The sequence below is a fragment of the Aotus nancymaae genome, unplaced genomic scaffold, assembly GCF_030222135.1.
Source record: "Aotus nancymaae isolate 86718 unplaced genomic scaffold, 86718_ANA_hifiasm-v0.15.2.pri h1tg000058l, whole genome shotgun sequence".
In the NCBI taxonomy this organism is placed as follows: domain Eukaryota; kingdom Metazoa; phylum Chordata; class Mammalia; order Primates; family Aotidae; genus Aotus; species Aotus nancymaae.
The window spans coordinates 21,880,095-21,901,736 of record NW_026988472.1 but is presented as its reverse complement, the minus strand read 5'-3'; the positions used below and the strand labels follow the sequence as shown (position 1 = coordinate 21,901,736).

The window sequence follows — 21,642 nt, the reverse complement described above, 5'->3', positions numbered from 1 at the left end:
TTTAAAAGACTCAGATTCTTCAGTATGGAAATTGCATTTTTCAGCTCCAGAATTTCTGCTTAATTCTTTTTACTTATTTCAAACTTTTTCTTAAATTTGTCTGTTAGCATGTCAAATTCCTTCTCCTTGTTATCTTGAATTTGTTTGAGTTTCTTGAGAATGACTACTCTGAATTCTCTGAATGAAAAGCCATATATCTCTGTTTTTTGAGGATTGGTCCTTGGACCTTATTTAAATGATTTGGTGAGAATATGTTTTCCTGCATGACGCTGATACTTGTAGATGCTCTTCTTTGTCTGGGTATTGAAGAGTTAGGTATTTATTGTAGACTTTCTAGTTTGGACTTGTTTGTATTTTTCCTTCTTTGGAAGGCTTTCTAGATATTCATAAGGACTTAGGTGTTGTGATCTAAGCTGTATCTGCTTTAGGGGGCACTCCAAGTCCTGTAATGCTGTGTTTCTCACAGACTCATTAAGGTACTGCCTTGATTATTTTAGACAGGATCTGGAAGAATTCTCTGGATTACCCAGAAATGATTTTTGTTCTCTTCCCTTGCTTTCTTTCAAACAAATGGCATCTCTCTCTCTCTCCATTCTGAGCCACCTGGAGCTGTGAGTGGAGTGACATAAGCACTCCTGTAGCCAACACCATTTACACTGCACTGAGTCAGACAGTACAGTACTGGGTCTTGCCCAAGACCTTGTGTAACCAGTCCCTGGCTACTTCCTATGTTTGCTCAAGGCCCTGGGGCTCTACAATCAGCAGATGTCCCAGCCAGCTAGGCCTGTGTCCTTCCTTTCAGGGTGGCTAGCTCCCCCAGGGCCCAGGCAGGTCCAGAGGTGATGTCTTAAAGCCAGGGACTAGAGTCAAAAACCTTAGATGTTTACCTGGTGATCTATTGTGCTACAGCTGAGATGGCACTCAAACCACAAGATGCAGTCCTTCCCACTCTTCCTTCCCCTTTCCAAAGGCAGTGGAGCCTCACCCTGAGACCACCAAAACCACAGGCCCACAGGAAGTACTGCCAGACTACTGCCAATGTTTGTTCCTTTAGGGCCCAAGAGCGCTTCAGTCAGCTTGTGGTGAATGCTGCCTGGCCTGGGACTCAATCTTCAGGAAAGTGGGCTCCTATCTGGGCCAGCGCATGTGCGAAAATGCCATCCAAGAGCAAAATCCTGGAATTGGGGCCCCCAAATCGTGTTTAGTACTCTACCCACCTTGTGGCTGAGCTGGTAACTAAGATGCAAGACAAAGTCCCCTTTGTTTTTCCATCCATTTTTCTCAGGCAGAAGTAGTCTCACCACATAGCCATCATAGCTGGGAATGTGCTGAGTATCACCTGAAGCCAACAAGTCTCAAATTCTCACCCAAGGCCCTCAAAGTAGTATCTGGGTATTGCGGCTGGTTATTCAGGGTTCAAGAGCCCTTCAGTTAACATGATGAATCCTCCCAGGACTGGGTCTTTCCCTTCAAGACATTTCTAGACACACCTGAGCCAGAAGGGGTATCCAGGAGCTAGGACCTGAAACAGGGACCTTACAACTCTGCCCAGTGTCTTATTCTTCTGTGGTTGGGCAGGTATGCAAGATGCAAGACAAGGTCCTTCTCTCCTCAAACACATGGAAAAGGTCTCTTTTAGAGCCATGAATTGTAAAACCTGGATGGATGCCAACACTCTCTTAGCCACCCTAATTGGTGTCTCTGTAGGTTGTGTGTCCCCCCCCAATCCACTGGCTCTGGGCCCAGTTCAGTACTAGGACTCACCTAGGAGTTGCAGTCCTTGTGGTCTAGAGTGCCTTCAGGCTTATTTAGGGACCCAGGACACTTTAGCCTGTGGTCAGGAGGCCTGCAGGAACTCATGTTTGGACCACTAGGATCAGTGATTCCCCTCTAGCTAAGTCTGATTTAAATGTTTCTTTAAATGCCAGGCATCAGCTAAGTTTGGTCTAGTTTCGTTTTCTGCTATAACAGGGCATCACTTAGTTCAATGCCTCACAATTGCTAAGCTCTCTCTCTCCCCAACACACAGAAAGGCTTTCTGCACCATGCTGTCAATGCTACGGGATGGGGGAAGGGTGGCATAGGCAGTTTAAGACAGGTTTTCCTACCTCTTCAGTGCCTCTTTCAATGATACGAAGATAAAACCAGGTACTGTGAGTGCTCACCCAGTTTTTAGTTCTTATGACAGTGCTTTTTCTTGTGTAGTAGTTGTTAAATTGGTGTTCTTGCAGTGGGGGTGATTGGTGGAAACATTTATTCCACCATCTTGCTCCACCCCAAGTCTCCAAGTCCTTTATTTAATCAAACTTACTCTTATTGAAAGAAACATAATATAGTAACAAGAAGATGCTCATCTGGAGATGTTTAATAAAATATTTTTCAATCTAATCACATGTTCATGAATAATCACCCTGCCACAATGAATGCAAGCTTAGCATTTAAGGATGGGGACTCAGCATGTGTCAATTTTTTATAACACAATTTACAGAAAGAGCAGAGATAGTATGACTCTAAAGGAGTTCATTCTTTTTAGAGGCCAGGCAGATGCATGAGTTCAACCATGTCCTTGATCCCTTTCTCTCCCTCTGCCTGCCACATTCACTCACAATAAATTTATTCACTCTCTGATTGGTTGGACAGATTGAAAGCCTCACATCCAAATTCAGCCGAAGGAGAAGCTCACTGTGTAGAGAGGGCTCACCATTGCTGTTTAGACCCTTAATTTTGTTCTGCAATTTCTATTTCATAGACAAATCAGTAATATCACCTTCCACATCCTGGGCCATGAATGAAACATTGACAGATCCCCCAGAGCCTCCAGAGAAGTCTCCAAGTTGACCATAATCTTGATTTCAGCCTTCTGGGACCCAACGCATAGAAATCTACTGATCCAACCCATACTTTTGACCTACGTAACTGGAATAGCAAATTTGTATACTTTAAAGCTGACAAATTTGTGGGAACTTGTTAGGTCAGTCATAGAAAACTAATACAGAGAATAACAGAAATTAAAGTGAAATATATATTTAAAAAGATATTTTAAAATATGTTTTGGAATAAAGAGTAATGAGTAAATTGAAGAGAAGTACGGGGGAAAAAGATTTCTTTCCTTACCCATTGCAAGACTCACAGCTCAGATTAATAAAAGAAAAGCATACACATTTATTTAATCTAAGTTTTATATAACATGGGAGGCTTCAGAAATGAAGACTCAAAGACCCAGAGAAAACTGTATATTTTATGCTAAGCGTGATGAAGAAGTGAATAATTGTAGAGAAACATGATTGGCCAAAATGAGGGCATGGGGCCAGGTGTGGTGGCTCACACCTGTAACACCAGCACTTTGGGAGATGACTTGAGGTAAGGAGTTTGAGACCAACCTGGCCAACATGGCAAAACCCCATCTCTACTAAAACTACAAAAATTAGCCAGGTATGGTAGTGCATGCCTGTAATCCCAGCTACTCATGAAGGTGAGGTAGGAGAATTGCTTGAATCCAGGCAGGGGGTGGGGTAGGCGGAGGTTGCAGTGAGCCAAGACCATGCCACTGCACTCCAGCCTGGGTGACAGAGCAAGACTCCGCCTCAAAAAAAAAAAGGGTGGTATGACCTAATGGTAATAAACTTTGGAGGTAGGGGGTGGAAATTTAGCATGGCTTGTTTGTTCAGATTCTTCTTGGCATCCTTGTGTGACATTCCTTTCCTCCGGCATAGGGCAGGACCCCTCTGGAATGAGAGTCTTATGACCTATTTTCAAGGAAAACTCAGCTAGGTTTTATGGCCTGATTTAGGGGGCAAGGAACAAGGAGAATTCTTTCTAGTTTTTGTTACTTGCTTCTGCTATTTTCTCAAATGCCTGGGTGCCACATTTTGGAGTAGCATGTCCTGAACCCTATCAGGAGCCATAGGATTCATTAAGAACAGAATGATTTGAATATATGTAATGGATTCAAAGTCTTTATTTAAGAGAGTAAAGTGTTAAGAATCCTGGGATTCTTAACAATTAGCTGGGCAATTAGCTGAGACTTTAGCTGAATTTGTGATTATCTGGCTGTTTCCCTCTTTAGCCCCAGTTTAAAAAGTTGTATTTCTGCCTTGGATGCTATTCTACATTTCTGCTCCAGTCAACCTTCTAGTCCCTAAGTCTGTTTGCAAGAGCAGCAACTCTACTGTGCTCTTTCTTGAGGATTGGAACTCTGCTCCTGAATATCAGAGACTGATGGACTACAGTGCAAATGGTCACCTTTTAGATGCCAACTGCTTTTCTCTACTATCATTTCTGAGCCTTAACTGCTTCACAGAAGCAGGAATTTTATTTCTCTCCCAATACTGACTCTTTGCCTGAACAGCAGTCTCTCAATTGAAAAATATTGAGTATTTCTTCTGTATAGGGTGACTATAAATTAAGGAGAAACACTTGGGACAGTGAAGAGACTGTCATTAATAATCCTGCCAGGACAATAGGCGTAATTGGAACTGTCCTGGCAAATTTGTATGAATCCTCACCTTGGCCATATTCCAACTGGTAATCTAGGGGCCTGGATTAGAGTAGGGAAAAGCACACACCAGGCAAAAATTAGTGCTCTCTTGGAGGTTACATTTTGCTAGAGAAGACAGACAATAAACAAAATAAAGAAAAAGGTACTATAAAATGTTAGATAATGATAAAGGACTATGGGACAAATAAGGCATAGAAGGAAGAATTGAACTGGGTGTATAACTGTATGGAGATGCAAAATTAAATGTTCCGGTCAGGGTAAGCCTCAGTGAGAATCTGACTTTGGAGCAGAGACCTGTTGAGGATGAGGGAAAGCACCATAAGGAAATCTGTGGGAAAACAGTTCCAGGCAGTGGGGAGAGCAAATGAAAACACCTGAGGAAGAAGTGCGCCTGGTGGGTTCTAGGTAAGAGCAGGAAATGGGTCAGATCAAGGAGGGCTTTGCAAGCTATTTTGAAGAATTTTCCTTTACTTTGAGTGAAATGAGGACCCAAGGGAGGGTGTGAATCAGTGGAGTGATTATGATCTAATTCCAGTTTTGACAGGATTCCTTTGGCTGCTGTGTTGAGAGTATACTGTGAGAGCTTGGGGTAGAAGGAGCAAGAAACATGTCTTATTCACTTGAATGAAAGGAGCAACAAACCTAACAGGACCAGCCTCACAAGCCCTAACACATGTGGTACCTCCCTTTGCCCCACAACCCATCAGGTGGGCCTGTGCCCATCAGAGCCCCTCTTTGCCAGTTCACTAAGCTGTGACTAGACAGCTGTAGCTCACTGACAATTGCCATGGGTCAGGATGAGACATGAATCAAAGCTACAAATATATGTTTGGATTATAAATGAACACCCACATTTTATTTTTCAGCCAATCTTTGCAGAAGATTATGACATTGTGATATCATAAGAAATATATATTTCATCTGTGTCCCCAGTTCCTGGAATAGAGCCCCCAAACCCCTTTAATTTCCTGACTAATAAGAGTGCTAGGTACATCGTTTGTTCTGATATTTGGTCTTTGACCTTGGTTCCTGACACAGAGTTTGTAATCACTTGGAACTTCCAGGATAATAGGAATACCTTTTGTTCTAATAAAATGAGTCATGGTGGACTCCTGGATAGGAACTGGTCACCAGAAAAACCAAGCTGTAATTAGAAGGTTAGTTCAGCTTCATCCTCCATCTCCCAGGAAGGAGACAGGGGCTAGGAGCTGACTTAATAATTGATCATATGTGTGTGATAAAGCCTCTAAAAATCCCTAAACTATGGAGTTTGGAGAGCTTCTGAGTTTCTGAACACATGGAAGTGCTGAGAGGGTGACATGGGGAAGAGGGCATAGAAGCTTTGCACCCCATCACTCATGCCTTAACTATGTATTAGTTTATTTAGCTGTTCATCTATATTCTTTATATTGTGGATCAGTAAACGTAAGTAAAGTGTTTCCCTGAGCTCTGTGAGCCACTCTAGCAAATGATTGAACCTAAGAAGGGAGTTGTGTAAATCTCCAGTGTGTATCCAGGTTGGCCAGAAATTGTGAGTAACCTGAGAATTCACTACTTGCAATTGGTGCATGAAGTGGGGAGCAAAATTGTGGGACAGAGCCTTTAACCTGTAGGATCTGAATTCTATCTCTAGGTACATAGTGTCAGAATAGAGTCAAACTTTAGGAGCACCCAGCTGGTGTTGAAGAATTGCTTAGTATGAGAAAAAACTCATGCATTTGGTTAACAGAAATGCTCTGTGTTGAGTGTGGTGTCAGAACTGAAGTGTGCTGGAAGTATTGAGTGTGGAGAGTATAGTAAGAGAAACGTTAGTTGGGTTTTTCCTATTACACATAGATGCTTGCTCTTGAAAATAAAGCTTCCACAGAATATCTATGTGAAATAGGTAGGTGCACTTGGTGTATATGCTAAGCCAAGGTGAAAGCATTGTGCCTGAATCTTTCTTTTGTTTCAACAAAAAGAGAAACATGGCCTCTCATCCAGCTTTTTGCACAGTGGCAGAATTTGCTTGAAGCAGCAGGCAGCCAAGTGCCAACAAAAGAGATATAGCCATTAACTGTAACTTTGCTGAAGACAAGGAAGAAGGCTTTTCCTGAAGTGTGAACATCTGAGGTTTAAGCCAAATGAACATCTGTGAGGGTCCTGTTGCCATCCCCTCCCACACTGAGGTAGAAAGGTAGCCCTTGATGCAACTGTGTCATGAAGATGTAGAAAAGTGATCCCACTTCTCAGTCAGGAAAAATAAAAACCCTAAAAATCCAGAAAAGAGAGACATTAATAAACAATCATTTCAAATGCCTGGCTTAATGCTCATAGCATTCCGCATTTTCTGCTCTACACATTTTGCTCCTTGCTATAAATAAGGACCAAGATAGTGTGGATACTGTGGTTTCCTGGTGTCAGAGCTATGCTTCTGAAAAGTTCCCTGTGAAAGGCAGCTTGTGCCTATTTTCATGCAGTCATTCAACTGTAAAAATCCTGCTGCCATTTTCTGGCGGTAGGAATCTGCAACCACTGCAACCACTGACTACAAGTGAACACTGCAATATTTTCCTGGAGCTTTTTAATTGAAGAGTCACATTTTCTTCACACTTGCACAACCCTGGGTTCAGATTATCATGTTGACCTTAAATTTCTTCAAAGCATAGTGAAGGGTTCCCTTTAGGGCCAAGACAAAATTGCTTTCACTTTGGTTTAGAAGAGTAAATAGCTCGATGTTACTTAAGTGATTAATCTATAGATTTTGATATGAAGAGAGTTTCATTCACTTAATAAGTATTTATTGTATACCTTCTAGTGGAGAGACAGGCAATAAACGCTAAGCACAATAGCATGGTTATATATTGATAGTATCTATCAATCAGTTTACCTACCTACCTTACGATATAAAAAAATGCCATAGTAAAGAGAAAATTAAAACAGAGTAAGACGTTTCAGAAGTATGTATAGAAATAAGCTGCATATTTAATAGGAATGCACAAGGAGGCCCTTATGAAGAAGGTGAATTCTGGGAAAAGTCTTTCCAAAGGGGAGGAAGCAAGCAATGTATATGTCTGGATGACGAGTGCTCCAGACAAACGGAATCACCAGTGCAGAGGCCAGGGTATGTTAAAATTTCACTCTCTGGATTAAAACCTTTCAGCACCTTCTCCCAAATTACAGAACAAAGGGTCAGCTTCTCCCTCTGCTGCACAAGCAAGACCTTCATTGTAGGCTCACAACCACATAGAGATAGCTCTCTAGCTACCATCTCTACCAACTTCTTTGTATATCTCAAGCTCCAGTGAAAATTAGCTGGGGAACAGCAGGGAGGCCATGCGGCTGGAGCTAAGGGCATGTGTGTCGGGGAGCAGGGTGGAGTCAGGGGAGGTAGGGCCGTGGTACAAATATCAGAGCAGAGCTGATTCAAGTTTTGGAGGGCCTGAGGCTTATACAATTTCAGGCTTCTCTTTAAGAGAAGGAATTAAAGTGTACAAATACAAAATTAGGTGCATATTTAAGTAGAATGACAAAAGAAATTGCGACAAATTACAAACTTCATAAAGCTGAAAAAAAAATCAAAAACATTAAAAGTCCTGAAGTATGGTGCAATGTTTAATTGGATGTGTTGCCTTTCCTGTGTGTTTCTTATAGGACAGAACTTCTGTTTAGACAAGAGTTGATGTGGACCAACCACTCTGTTCATGATTATGTATGTCTGGTGATTAGAAGATATTCCCAGAGTCTGGCTCCTGGCCCTATACACTTCATTGACTGCTTCCCTCCCTCTAACTATCTACATACTTCCAGGTGCAAGAGCCATAGCACATGTTCTTTTCATCAAACACTGTAGGCCTTGCATTCTCACATCAGCACAGTGGGCAAGAGGAGAGTTCCTGGAAGCTATCCCTTACACTGGAAAAACTGGAACTAGTTTAACTCTGTGTAGAGTGGTGAGGCACATGAATACATCTCAGACATCCAAACAAGATAGATGCTCTTGACTAGATTTAAAATACTCCCTGGTGATTCAGATGACAAAACCCCTCTGTAACAAAGGCATAGTTGCTGGGGGTGGGGGCAGGGAGTGAATACGCCACTTCGTAGGACGAAAAGGACTCTGGCAAGTTCAATAGAAAGCACTGGAGGGTGTTTAGTACAGACATGACATGACCTGACTTATTGACTTTTACCTCTTGCAAGACACAATTTTTCTAAACTTTGCACATCTTAGATTGGGGTTGCTGGGATTATCTTCCTGGAAACTGTCTTAGAATAGTTGTTTGTCACGTGTTAGTTTAGACATAGCTGTCATTGCCTGGACACAGAGGAACTAGTTCAGGGAGATTCTTATTTCTTACTTTCAGTCAAATTCTGTGCATAATAAGGACTACAGCTGTGGATTTTATTTGCCTTATGAAATGTCATCTAAAAGATTATACAACAATTTGGTATTAAAATGAAAGTTAAGGTGAAACAGAAAGTCAGTGAAAAAGAGCAATAGGGTATAAATCTGATACTAGGGAAGGGAATGTTCCTTGTTGGAGGTATGATTAAAAACCCATAATTTCATGCAAAGCAACAAGCAAGTAAGTGCTTTAAAAGTCTAAAGAAAATATATCCACAAGTAGATGGACTTGTGTTTTCTTTTTTTTCCTGATATATGTGTGCAAAGATTGCCTATCAATGAATCAAGCAATGAATCTAGACACAGTAAAAAAAATTCCTGGTATTGATGAAAACATTTTCAAAGTAGACAGAATCTGGTGGGATTAAATGATGCTTTGCATAAGATTACTATTATGGCTCAGTGTCGTCGTTTATTTCATGACAATGTCACTTACACATACAATAAGTCTGCATCATACAAATAAAGGTATCTTAGACTCAATAGCATATGGTATAACAACCAATATTGCTCTCATGCTGGTTGAAAATAGACCCTAAGAGGACAAGGATAGGAGCAGGGAGGCTATTTAGCAGGTAATTTTGGTCATCCAGGTGACTTGGAGCAGGTAGTAACAGTGGAGTTGGCGAGAAGTGGTCAGATTGTGGATATATGTTGAAGGTAAAGGTAAGATGTTCGATATAGGGCATGAAGAAAGAAATATGAAGAGGATTTTCTCAAGGCTTTTTACTTGAGCAACTGGAAGAACGACATTGCCATCCGCTGAAATGGGCACATGGGACATGGAAGACATTTCAGTGACAGCAATAGAAGTTCACTGTTAGGCAGGTATGTTTGAATGTTTATTAACAGGTGGAAGGGCAGAATGTGTGAGTCCAGAAACTGGCAGGTGTGTAGATAAGGTGGAGACTGTGAAGTAATCTTCTGATTGCTTAGGCTTTCTCAATGCAGCAGGAATCAGGACAGTAGCTGAGAATAGGGATGAGTAAGGAGGTGTTAAAAGTTTGAACAGAGATGTGATGATATAAAACAGTCATTCAGGAACTTGTTACTCAAGGGCCAGCAGTGTCACCATCACCTGGAAGCTTGTTAGAAACACAGGTTCTCAGGCTTCACAGCAGCATCAGAAATTGTTTTTACCAACATCCCTAAGTGGTTTATAGCATACTAAAGTATGAAATACACTTAGAGGAGGATGAATAGATCAGGGAAGAACAGTCTCATGGACCAGCTACATGAAGAACCCATCTGAGGTTTGCAGCAGGGATTTAAAGACAGACCCATCTATATGGTTGTGGATTTTTCTCCAGTCAAATGCAGTAGCAGGGCACAGCTGCAGAGTAGGCAGAGAGCTCAATTGACTAGAGTTGTAATTGTTTTAAGGGAGTACGTTTTAATAAGAAAGAGTCAAGAGAGTTGTGAATATATGTAAATAAATGCATAGATACATACTGGGTTACACACTCAAATACATATGTGTATGTATGCATGTATGTGAGTGTGTGTGTGTGTGTGTGTATATATATATGCTGATAATGTATGTGATACAAGAAGTTTAGATATACCCGGTGTACATCACATTCTATGAAGCATTACCTCCCCTAGAGGACACTTTTTTTCAGTAAGGACTTCTGAAAGTAAACTTCTTTCCAAATTGCACAAGAAAAATTTTTGGTGGTTTTATCCAAAAAGTTCTGGTCAATTGGGACTAAGTAACTTGCTGGTGTCCTGTGAAATCACACCTAAAATTTAACAGTGTCCTTCCTTGATGAACTATTTTGATATTTGCCACATAATCCTTTAAGATTTGTTTTGAATGTGGAATCTTCAAGCATGAAAATAACCAATGTGAAAGGTTTTGTCTCCAAATGTAGGGGCCATCGGTATAAGGAAATGTTACAAAGCGAGCCCATAGTGCTTTTGAGCATTTTGATGGTTTCTGCTGTAGCACTCAGAATAAAAATCAAAAACACTGGACAAAGATTACTCTTGTTTGACTTTGACTATTCATTGAGCAGTGTTTAAGCCATAGGCACAACAGGAAATGTCTAAATTACCTTAACCATAGAGTCAAGGATTCTAGAGTATAAAAAGAATCTACAGGTCTTCAGGTTCAATGTTTCATCCAGTCTACAGATAAATTTTCATCCAGCAGCACAAATACTTCCAGTACTGGAGAACACCTTGCTACCGAAGTCAACTAATTCAATTGCTTTCTATATTGACTCTGTATCTGTCTCCCCAAAGCTAGTTCCAGACCTGCTCAAATAGAGCAAAAGAGAATATGTATGACTCATTTAAAAAGTTTTCAAAACCTCAAAAAATAGGCAGAAATAATAAATAAAACTGAGTATTTGATAGCATGACAGGGTGACTATACTCAATAATAATTTAATTGCACATTGACAAATAACTAAAACAGTATAATTGGATTGCATTTAACACAAAACTTAAATGCTTGAGGAGATGAATACCTGATTTTACATGATGTGATTATTACCTATTGCATACCTGTATCAAAACATCTCATGTAGCTAATACATATATACAACTAATATGTAGGTACATATTAAAATAAAATTAAAATTAAAAATTAAAAAAAGAAAATTTTAAGACTGCTCCCCTTTGTCAGCCTTACAACCCACACTGCCCCCTGCACGTTTCTTATTTATTCATATCTCTATTAGGATAAGGATCTTAGAAACACATACATCTGTCCAAATGATGTTTGACCATTTCAGAATACCATGGGAGTTCTACCTCCATTGATCTGGGCATGACATTCCCATTAATTTAGAATAAGATTCCATTCGTTTTCCAATGACTCAGTTAAGATTGTTAATTCATAATAAGGAACAAATCCACCTGGGTGTTTTCCACATTAATTGCTGTCAAGCTATGTCTCCTCCATCCAGTACTGGTAATCAATCTTTCAGACTTTAATGCAAGGCTCTTGCTTTCCCTTAATAGGCTTCACTCTGCCGGTTTCATCTCATCATTCTATCCCATCAGGTTCCTTAATAATTCTGATTCCATTTTCTGAGGTCTAAGCCAACTCTCCTGTGCAGAAAAGAGTTAACATGGCAGGCCTGAGATTGCTGTCCTTAGAAAGGCCTGCTTATAGGGACATGGATGAAGCTGGAAACCATTATTCTCAGCAAACTAACACAGAACAGAAAACCAAACACCACATGTTGTCACTCATAAGTAGGAGTTGAACAATGAGAACACATGGACACAGGGAGGGGAACACCACCCACCGGGGCCTGTTGGGGGGTGGGGGTTTAGGGGTGGGATAGCATTAGTAGAAATATCTAAGGTAGATGATGGGTTGATGGGTGCAGCAAACCATGGCATGCGTATACCTATGTAACAACCCTGCACTTTCTGCACACGTACCCCAGAACTTAAAGTATAATACAAAATAAAAATAAAGGTCTGTTTGCAAGCTTGGCCCATGACTGCTGTCTGGGAGCCTGAATATGGGGGCATGGGCAGTGGAGAGGGAGGTGGGTTCTTAAAATTCTCCAATTGACAAGGGTGTTTACTGTCCCTGGACTGTTTGCATAAACAATATGGTTTATGCTGAGTGTTTGCTATCCTCCTAGGAGTCTGAATTTTTGGTACATGATAGTCAGAAGGTACTCGACAGTCAGAAGGTACTCATGTTGCCAACTCCAGTAGAAACCCGAAACTAAGTCAGAAAGGGCTTCCCTCAGGCAGAAACATCACACATGTTGCTGCATTTTTGTTGCTGGAGGAAGAGGATGTTCTATGTGATCCCTCACAGGAGGTATGAGCACAAGGAGGCCTGCACAAGCCTCCACCTGTGTCTTTTCCTGTTATAATCTGGTAAATTCCCTACCATTTGCAAAATCAACTGATATAAAGCCAAATATATTAGTCACTACTGTCGCTGGTGCATAGGAAGGGGTGGACATTCACAGAAAAAGCATGAGGAAACAGCAAGAAAAAAGTACTCTGCCTGGGTCTCTAAGAGAATAGAATATCTGCTAGTCATGGAATGTCAAAAATGGAGACAAAATGCCAAGAAACTAAAACATCCCTATTTAAACTCATCTTGAAGATTCTAAGCAAGTACTGGTCACATTCTTTTTCAAAATTTACAAATAACTAAGAAGTCAGGGAAAAGAAGGGAATAGACACATCACTAGAATTCAAGATTAAATCTGACTACACAATGTTATTTATTAAGCTTTGATTGAATACATGTATCACTATAATAAGTTCTGAAGAGCTCCTCCCCCGCCACCGATAAAACATATCTCTAAGAAGCTTTATGGTCTAACTTAATTAAATGGTAGGAGAGAGGAAATAAAGATACTAGAACTCTATTCTATAAACTACCAAAATTAGTCACAATCCTTTCTGAGAAACTTGTAGTCATAAAGTTATTTATCTGGCAAATCCCAACCACAGAACTAAGAGCAGGAATTTAAAATGGAGGAAAAAGAAATCAGAGATGACACAAACAAATAGAAAAATATTCCATGCAAACAAATAGAAAAATATTTATAGGAAGAATAAATATCATTAAAATGACCATACTGCTCAAAGCAATTTATAGATTCAATGTCATTCCTATTAGACTACCAATGACATTCTTCACAGCACTATAAGAAAAACTATTTTAAAATTTATATGGAACCAAAAAGAGCCAAGGCAATCCTAAGCAAAAAGAAAAAAGCTGGAGGCATCACGCTACCTGACTTCAAACTATAATACAGGCCTAGAGTCACCAAAACAGCATGGTACTGGTACCAAAACAGACACATAGACCAATGGAACAGAATAGAGAGCCCAGAAATAAGGCTGTAAAGGCTGTACACCCACAACTATATGATCTTCAACACAGCTGACAAAAACAAGCAATGGAGAAAGGACTGCCTATTCAATAAATGGTGTTGGGATAACTGGCTAGTCATATGCACAAGATTGAAACCCCTTCCTTACACCATATACAAAAATTAACTCAGGATGGATTAAAGACTTACATGTAAAGCCCAAAACTATAAAAATCGTGGAAGAAAGCCTAGGCAATACCATCCTGGACATAGTAACAGGCAAACATTTCATGATAAAGACACGAAAAGCAATTGCAAGAAAAGCAAAAATTGACAAATGGGATCTGATTAAACTAAAGAACTTCTGCACAGCAAAAGAAACAATCAACAGAGTAAACAGACAACCTACAGAATGAGATAAAACTTCTGCAAATTATGCATTTGACAAAGGTCTAATATCCAGCATCTATAAGGAACTTAAATTATAAGAAAAAATAAACCACCCCATTAAAAAGAGTGCAAAGGACATGAACACTTTTCAAAAGAAGACATACATGCAGCCAACAAGCATATGAAAAAAAAATGCTCAACATCAGTGATCATTAGAGAAATGCAAATCAAAATCACAATGTGATACCATCTCATACCAGTAAGGATGGCTATTACTAAAATAAAAAAACAACAGATGGTGGCGATGTTACAGAGAAAAAGGAACACTTACACACTGTTGGTGGGAGTGTGAATTAGTTCAGCCATTGTGGAAAGCAGTATGGTGATTCTTCAAAGAGCTAAAAGCAGAACTACCATTCGACCCAGCAATCCCATACTGGGTATATACCCAGAGGAAAATAAATTATACAATTGGAAGCAGGTGTAATTACATGGCTTTCCAAATGACTGCATTGCCAATGCATCTTCTCCCAGCTAAATGACTGATATCTACCACTGCTGCCTCCCAAGGGGGTCTCTTGCAAGGACGTGAGTGTTGACGATCGTTTCCTGACTAGAGAGGTGGAATGGGACACAGGCTTAGCATTGCAGAAAAGCAAATTGTTGGTTCTCACTCAAATTAGCTTCATAACAATTTTGGGCCTCCATTGATTCATCTGGAAAACAGGAGACTGCCTGCCTAAAGTCTCTCAACCTGTGTTTCTCTAAATCCATGTGAGCTCTCTGTATGTGACAAATTCAGCACTCTATTAACCAGAGAAATGGAGGAGGGAGCCCTAAACACCCCCAATCCTCCTTAAAACAGGAGGGAGGAGTAATCACAACCAATATCTAGTAACATATTCAGCACTCTGCAGACATAAATCCAATGTTCAAGAGATACAAGTGTAAGACCAGGGTAGGAATCCACAATTTCATCTACACCAAAAGGCTACAACCATCTGTGACTGGCATTTGTTCCATAATAGAGCCCTGATAGTTTTCTGAAATATTTGTAATGTCTGTGCAGCCTCAGCTTGGGGCTGAAATGACTGCTCACCTGCTTTCCAAAGTCCCTCAGGTTTACCAGATCATAAGAGGGTGTCTACCATTTTTGGGAGGTGCCAGACCCCTTTGAGAGTCTATAACAGTTCCAGGGGCAGGTTTTATGGGTCTTGGGCACCATAGGAAATCTGCTTGTTCTGCCCAATGGCTCCTCTCCATGGCTGACCTGCATCATGACATTGTTTCTCATGGCTTCAACCCTGGTTGGCACCTGCACCTGTCCAGCCACTCCACTTAAAAGTGAATTCCTCATTTTCAGGTAAATTTTGCATCTTCTCATGCTTACCTCCCTCAGATCTCTTTTTATCCATACTCCTCAGGGCTTCTCTGTTAGGTAAATGCTTTGTAAATCCAGGGTCGCATTGAATGACTTTAGAATAGATTTGGGATCTCTAAGTCTCACAGTTTTTAGAGCTGCATCCTAAAGTTTGATCTAAAATATCCCTGTCCCTTCCTTCCTTCCTCCATGCCTCCCAATCGTAGAAGCACATACAGCAAAGAACCCTCTATATCCCTAATTGTCATGGGGAACAGATTTTTTTTTTCCTGACCACACAGGACTTCTAGTGCATGGCTATTCAAAACCAGTATTCCAGACTCCTGTCCACACAAGGAGCAGCAAAACAAGGGCTGAGGCTTTCATGGGCAAAGGAGAATCTATCAGATACTTTAACCTGCAATAACATAAAACCTGTCTTATAACAGCTTAAAGATGGGATATATCTTTCTCTTATAACAGAAATTCTGAATATATGTGGCTGCTGTCCTTAATCCAGAAACTTGATGATTTTCAAGCCAGCATCATGTACTCATTTGATTTTTTCTCTTGTTTGACTCCTTGTTATTGTAAGATGGCTGCACCAGCCCCATAATTTTAGCAGACCTAAGATGGCATAAAGAGTAAATTCAGAAGTTTCCCAAAGCTGAGTGACCATGGAAAAGTTACTTAATTATCTGACCCTCATTCCTTAATTCAATGAATATTAAATGTGATATGCTGAGCACATTAGTAAAAGCAGTGATACTTGGTGTTCTCAAGAAACATACATTGCAAAATGTTTTTCTTTCAATGTATTTTATTCTGATGACATTACAAAAGTAGATATAAGATACTTTTTATAAAGTACAGTTAACTGACTTAGGAAAAGAGACAAAGTCTAAAAGAAGATCACTCAAATGCACTATACATTGCATATTTGATTATTTCCTTCCTTTTCTCAAATAGAAACACATTCAGCTTTGCGAACTATCAAATTTTTCAAAATAAAGTACAGAATACCAGTACAAGTATTCAGTGGATCTATATTCAATAGACTAAAGTTAGATATACTACTCTTTAAATAATTTAAAATAGTATCTACTACTGTACTACTATATTAAAATAAAATAAAACAATTTAAAATAAGATATACTTCTAACATAATCATTATTAAGCCTATAGAAGAGAAAGATCTGCAATAGAAACAGACAAAATCTAAGGATACTGACCTTAAGAAATTTACGATTTTGGTAGAGAAACAAGACAGACACACTCAAAATTAAATAACAACTCAGGACAACAATATAAGAAATGTCTATATAAATTTATCCTTTTTATAAGCTACTTTTTGAAGTTTAGTCACTTTGTCAGACTAATCTTTGGGATTTATTGATTCCAAAAGCATATTTTAGGATTGCATTTTCTAACATTTTCACCAGAAATAACATAAAGGGGATTTTAGTGATTAGCTGAAAATGAAAAAGGACAGAGTAAGAGGAAAGAAAAAAGGCATTAAATTTGCCTTTTGAAATTATAAAGGTCTAAAGTTAAAAAACTAAGGTGAGCATTCACATGATTAGAAACTTTCTCAGGGACAGCCTACTTTATAATAGCTATAACACATTGACTGCAGTAATTAAACTAAGTGCTGTTATAAGGATCATGTTTAAGGCATCATCTAATTTATTACTTAAAACTCATTATTGGTACAATTCTTCTGAGGAGTAAATCACTACTGCAAGTTCACACAATTTGAAAAAGGTGAAGTCAAGCTTCCAAATGAGGTCGATTTGACACAGAATCCAATGTCTCACTTACCTCCTAAGAAGGGAATACAAAATGCTATTATATTTGTTCTGTATCTACATACCTTTAATGAAATAGCAGTATGCTGAAAATGTAGATCAAGAACTGCCTAAATTCACAATGCTAATATGACTCATTTCATAGAACCTAAAAGAAGGATTAAATTAAAAAAGGCTTACTGAGTGGCAATGGAAGTAAAGGAAGTTGAAGGTGTTGTGCTTTCTCTAAGAATGCACCCAAGGCTTTTAAGTCTGTACTTACCCAAGAAGAGGAAATTTGAAATCTAGTTGAAGGGGGTGAGCAAATATCTAGGATGTCAGGGAAGAGATGTTAGAATTATCCATTTTGGGATCCAGACAGGACGACTTGAAAAAAAGTATTTCTAGGATGCTGCTGAAAGATTAAGATACTAGAGATTAAAAAAAAAAATGAGTGAAGAACAAGTTTAAAGAGTGAGAAACATAGAAAGCTGGAAAGGTTCACTGATATTTTGGAGGTGGTGCTCTGCTGTCAGAGAAGTGGGAACTTGACCATGAATAGAAAAAGTGAAGGTTGCTAAAGTTAATAAGGTCTAAAAAGTGCATAAGGAGGTTATCAGAAGGGTCATTAGTATGGATGCTGAAGTCACTGAGGCTATCTGCCATTCAAATAAAGCTTTGTGATATTAAGTTTAATGACATCACAAAAAGCAGTACATTTGATAAAACAATCACATTTTGACAATATTGTAATAAGTTTCTTTAAGAAATCATCCAGGTGATTTACTCAAAGTGGTTGCACTTGTATTCATAAATAACTTTTAAAATACTTTATAGGTAAAAAGGTCAACTTAGAGTCCAGTCACCAGACTTTCATGTGGAACTCATGGAACCCGAAGCTAGAGCCCCACATCTAACCCCCCAAGTCTATCCCTCATCGAAGCCAACCAACCCCGGGCAACCTCAGCTCTCACGGAGCACGCCCCTCCCCTTATAAGTCTCCACTGCCCATTTCCGGTTCTGTCACACCCGAGATTCACCATCTGCCATTCCTTGCGGCCACTTGCCGCGGCCCGCACTACTGCCTTCGCCCATGTACTCGCTGTCCATGATGCCTGCTATGGCCACCGTCCCGCTGTTGCAGGTGCGCCACAACTACCACACTGAGAGGTCGCCGACAACATATACATCAACCTGGAGCTCCAAGCCTCCTACGTGTACCTGTCCATAGCCTTCTACTTTGACCAGGGCGACGTCGCCCCGGAGCACTTTGACCGCTACTTCCTGAATCAGTCAGATGAGAAGATGGAGCACGCCCAGGAGCTGATGAGGCTGCAGAACCAGCCAGTGGTCACATCTGCCTTCACAACATCGGGGAGACACAGCGCCAAAGCTGGGAGAGCAGGCTCGAGGCCATGGAGTGCGCCTTCCACCTGGAGAAGAGCATCAACTACAGCCTCCTGGAGCTGCACCAGCTGGCCATGGAGAAGAGCGAGCCCTGCTGTGCAACTTCCTGGAGAGTCACTTCCTGAACCAGCAGGTCAAAACCATCGAAGAGCTGGGTGGCTACCTGAGCAACCTGTGCAAGATGTGGGCCCTGGAACATGGCCTGGCAGAGTACCTGTTTGACAAGCTCACCCTGAGCCACAATGAGAAAGAGACCTGAGCCCAGACGGGCCCCACAGCCATGAGGTGCCTTCCCCAGGTCAGGCCACCAGGCTTGGGGTGCATGTTGCCCTTTCAGAACGTTCTCTTCAGTTTTTTCCTTTCAGTTTTACCACTGTTGGCAATAAAGTTGCCTGGTTCTCAAAGCAATGAAGGTGTCCAATTGATGCATGCCTGCAAAACTCTCACCGTTTACGAACTAGGGCAAATCCCCATGCAAGTTTAAAAAGGGTGTCCAGCCTCTCTCTCCACCCAGGGCTGCTCTCTCTGCATGCAGCTCAGGGTCTCCAAGGATGGAGGTGGAAGGTATTCTATGGGTCCCTGTAAAACACATTAATCTTTTCTTTCTAAACTATGTGGATATATGGGGTGGGGCAGGTGAGGTGGGTGGTCTTATGCCCTTGTGTCTGTGGGTGAATATGCATGGTAAAGTGTAAAATACGGTCTAGAATTCATCCTAGTGGTTGTCTCTGGGGAAAAAAAGTGAAGGGAATGGGATTGGGCAGGGATTAAAATAATGAGGTCTTTAATTTTACATGAAAAGTTTTCTTTTTTAAATATACAAATGCTAACATTCCTTGATTCTTGGTAGCAAGATGGGGTATTTGGAAGATGACATGGTAGAGTAACTCTTTGGCAAGCTTACCCTGAGTAATAGTGATAATGGAAAGTGAGACTTAAGCTGGCTTCCCCATTGCCAGGAGATGTGTTTCTGTGGTCACCAGAGCTGGAAATGCATACTGTCCTTACAAAATCTCTACTTATTTTATTTTTTCTCTTTGATCAAATCATTTCTTTCATTAAAGTTACGTGGTACCAAAGAAAAACAAATTACCTCGATAGAAAAGCTGAAAAATAGAGGGTCAAAGTTGAGGGTCAAGTTTATAGTATTGAATATAAAGTAGAACTCTGGCTATTTTGAAGAATGTAGGGGTGTGGGGGATGGTTGAAGGTGGAGACCAGGCAGAGACATTGTAGTGGTGCAGAAGAGAGGCTAGCATGGCTTGAAATGTGATGGTGGCTGAGGAAATGAAGGGAGATAGACAAGTTCCAGATGGATTTTGGACAAGTCAACAAGAATTGCTCATGGATGGGAAATTAGGTATGTGAGATGAGGAAAATAACCTATGTTCTGTGATTTGACCTTGAGCACCCAGGTTAAAGGTGATATTTTAAAATCTGGGGCCAGGCACAGTGGCTTACACCTGTAATCTCAGCACTTTGGGTAGGCCAACGCGTGTGGATCATGAGGTCAGGAGATCAAGACCATCCTGGCTAACAAGGTGAAACCCCATCTCTCTTAAAAATACAAAAAACTAGCTTGGCATGTTGGCATGCACCTGTAGTCCCAGCTACTCAGAAGGCTGAGGCAGGAGAATCACTTGAACCTATGAGGTGGAGGTTTCAGTAGGCCAAGATTGTGCCGCTGCACTCCAGCCTGGGTGATAGAGAAAGACTCCATCTCAAAAAAAAAAAAAAAAAAAAAAAAACTAGGGAGCTTGCAGGGGGGACACCTGGGGTGAAGGGTTGGGTTGGGGAAGGCATATAATGTAAAATCAGAGATTCCTACTAGACATTTAAGTCAAAATGTCATGCAGGTACCTGGAAAAATGAATGCCAGTTTTGGAAACTGACATATTGGGAGATCATCCTATAAATGGTGTTGAAATTATGTGACTGGATAAACTCACCAGAAACAGTGTGGCAGAGTATAGCATAGCCAGCCCCAAGCCCGTGGAAGCTAACATTTTGAGGTTGGTTGAGGTGTCTGCACACCCAGAGTTGCTGGTTCCAGTTTTACCAATACCTTGTTCCAGACTGTGGCTCCAGTGTCTGCTCCAAGTTTATCTCAAAATTAGTCTATTCCTGACCTCAGTGAAGCCTTTAGTTCTTCTTTCAAGATGTAGAGAAGTGTTTGCCTTTTACCTTATCTTCATGGCTGTGTGTAGGAAAAAAAAATCTTTTCATACTAAAAAGAGTTTCCAAAGAAGTGATAGACGTGTATTTGTATGTATTTCTTTTTTCTTCTGTTCCCTTTTCAATACTGTGACTCTCTCAGTTCATTCTTTTCATAACCAAATGAATCTATACCCATATAAATCCTAGGGCTGTCCATGTCTGGGAAAAATACACATTTTGTTTCTTTTGGGCCTTGTATGCATTACAAAGAAAAAGTTAAAAATGTATAGATTTGTATCATATATTCAAAGACACATGGGTAATTATTTTCAACACTTTCCTAAAATATAAGGATTGTGGTTCTTTCCATTCAGTTTCTAGGAAATGTTACTGATCCTTTACTCTTCTGAGTCACATACTCTTTTTTCTTTTTTTAATTAACATTATTTTAAATTGAAAATTCATAATTGTACTACCTTTATTAAGTACAATGTGATATTTTGATATATGTATACAGTGTGGAATAACAAAAATAAACTAGATAACATATCCACCACCTAATTTGTTTGATGTTTTTTGGTGATACATTTGAAATTTGCTCTTAGTTGTTTTGAAATATATACTATATTATTATTGAATATAGTCACCCTGCTATGCAATATATCTCAAAACGCATTACTCCTGTCTAGCTGAAACATTGTACGTGTTAAGCAGCAACTCCCTACTTCCTCACACTCTCCCGCTCCCTTGCCTCTGGTAAGCATCATTCTACTCTGTACTTCCATAAATTCAACATTTTTAAGATTCCACGTAAAAGTGAGATCAGGCAGTATTTGTCTTTCTGTGTCTAG

At 40.2% G+C, this 21,642-nt stretch overlaps 1 pseudogene; it reads left to right on the top strand.

Annotated features, from left to right (window-relative positions):
- Positions 1–3,301: 3,301 nt before the first annotated feature.
- Positions 3,302–18,893, top strand: LOC105712333 (ferritin heavy chain-like; annotated as a pseudogene).
- The last annotated feature ends 2,749 nt before the right edge of the window (positions 18,894–21,642 follow it).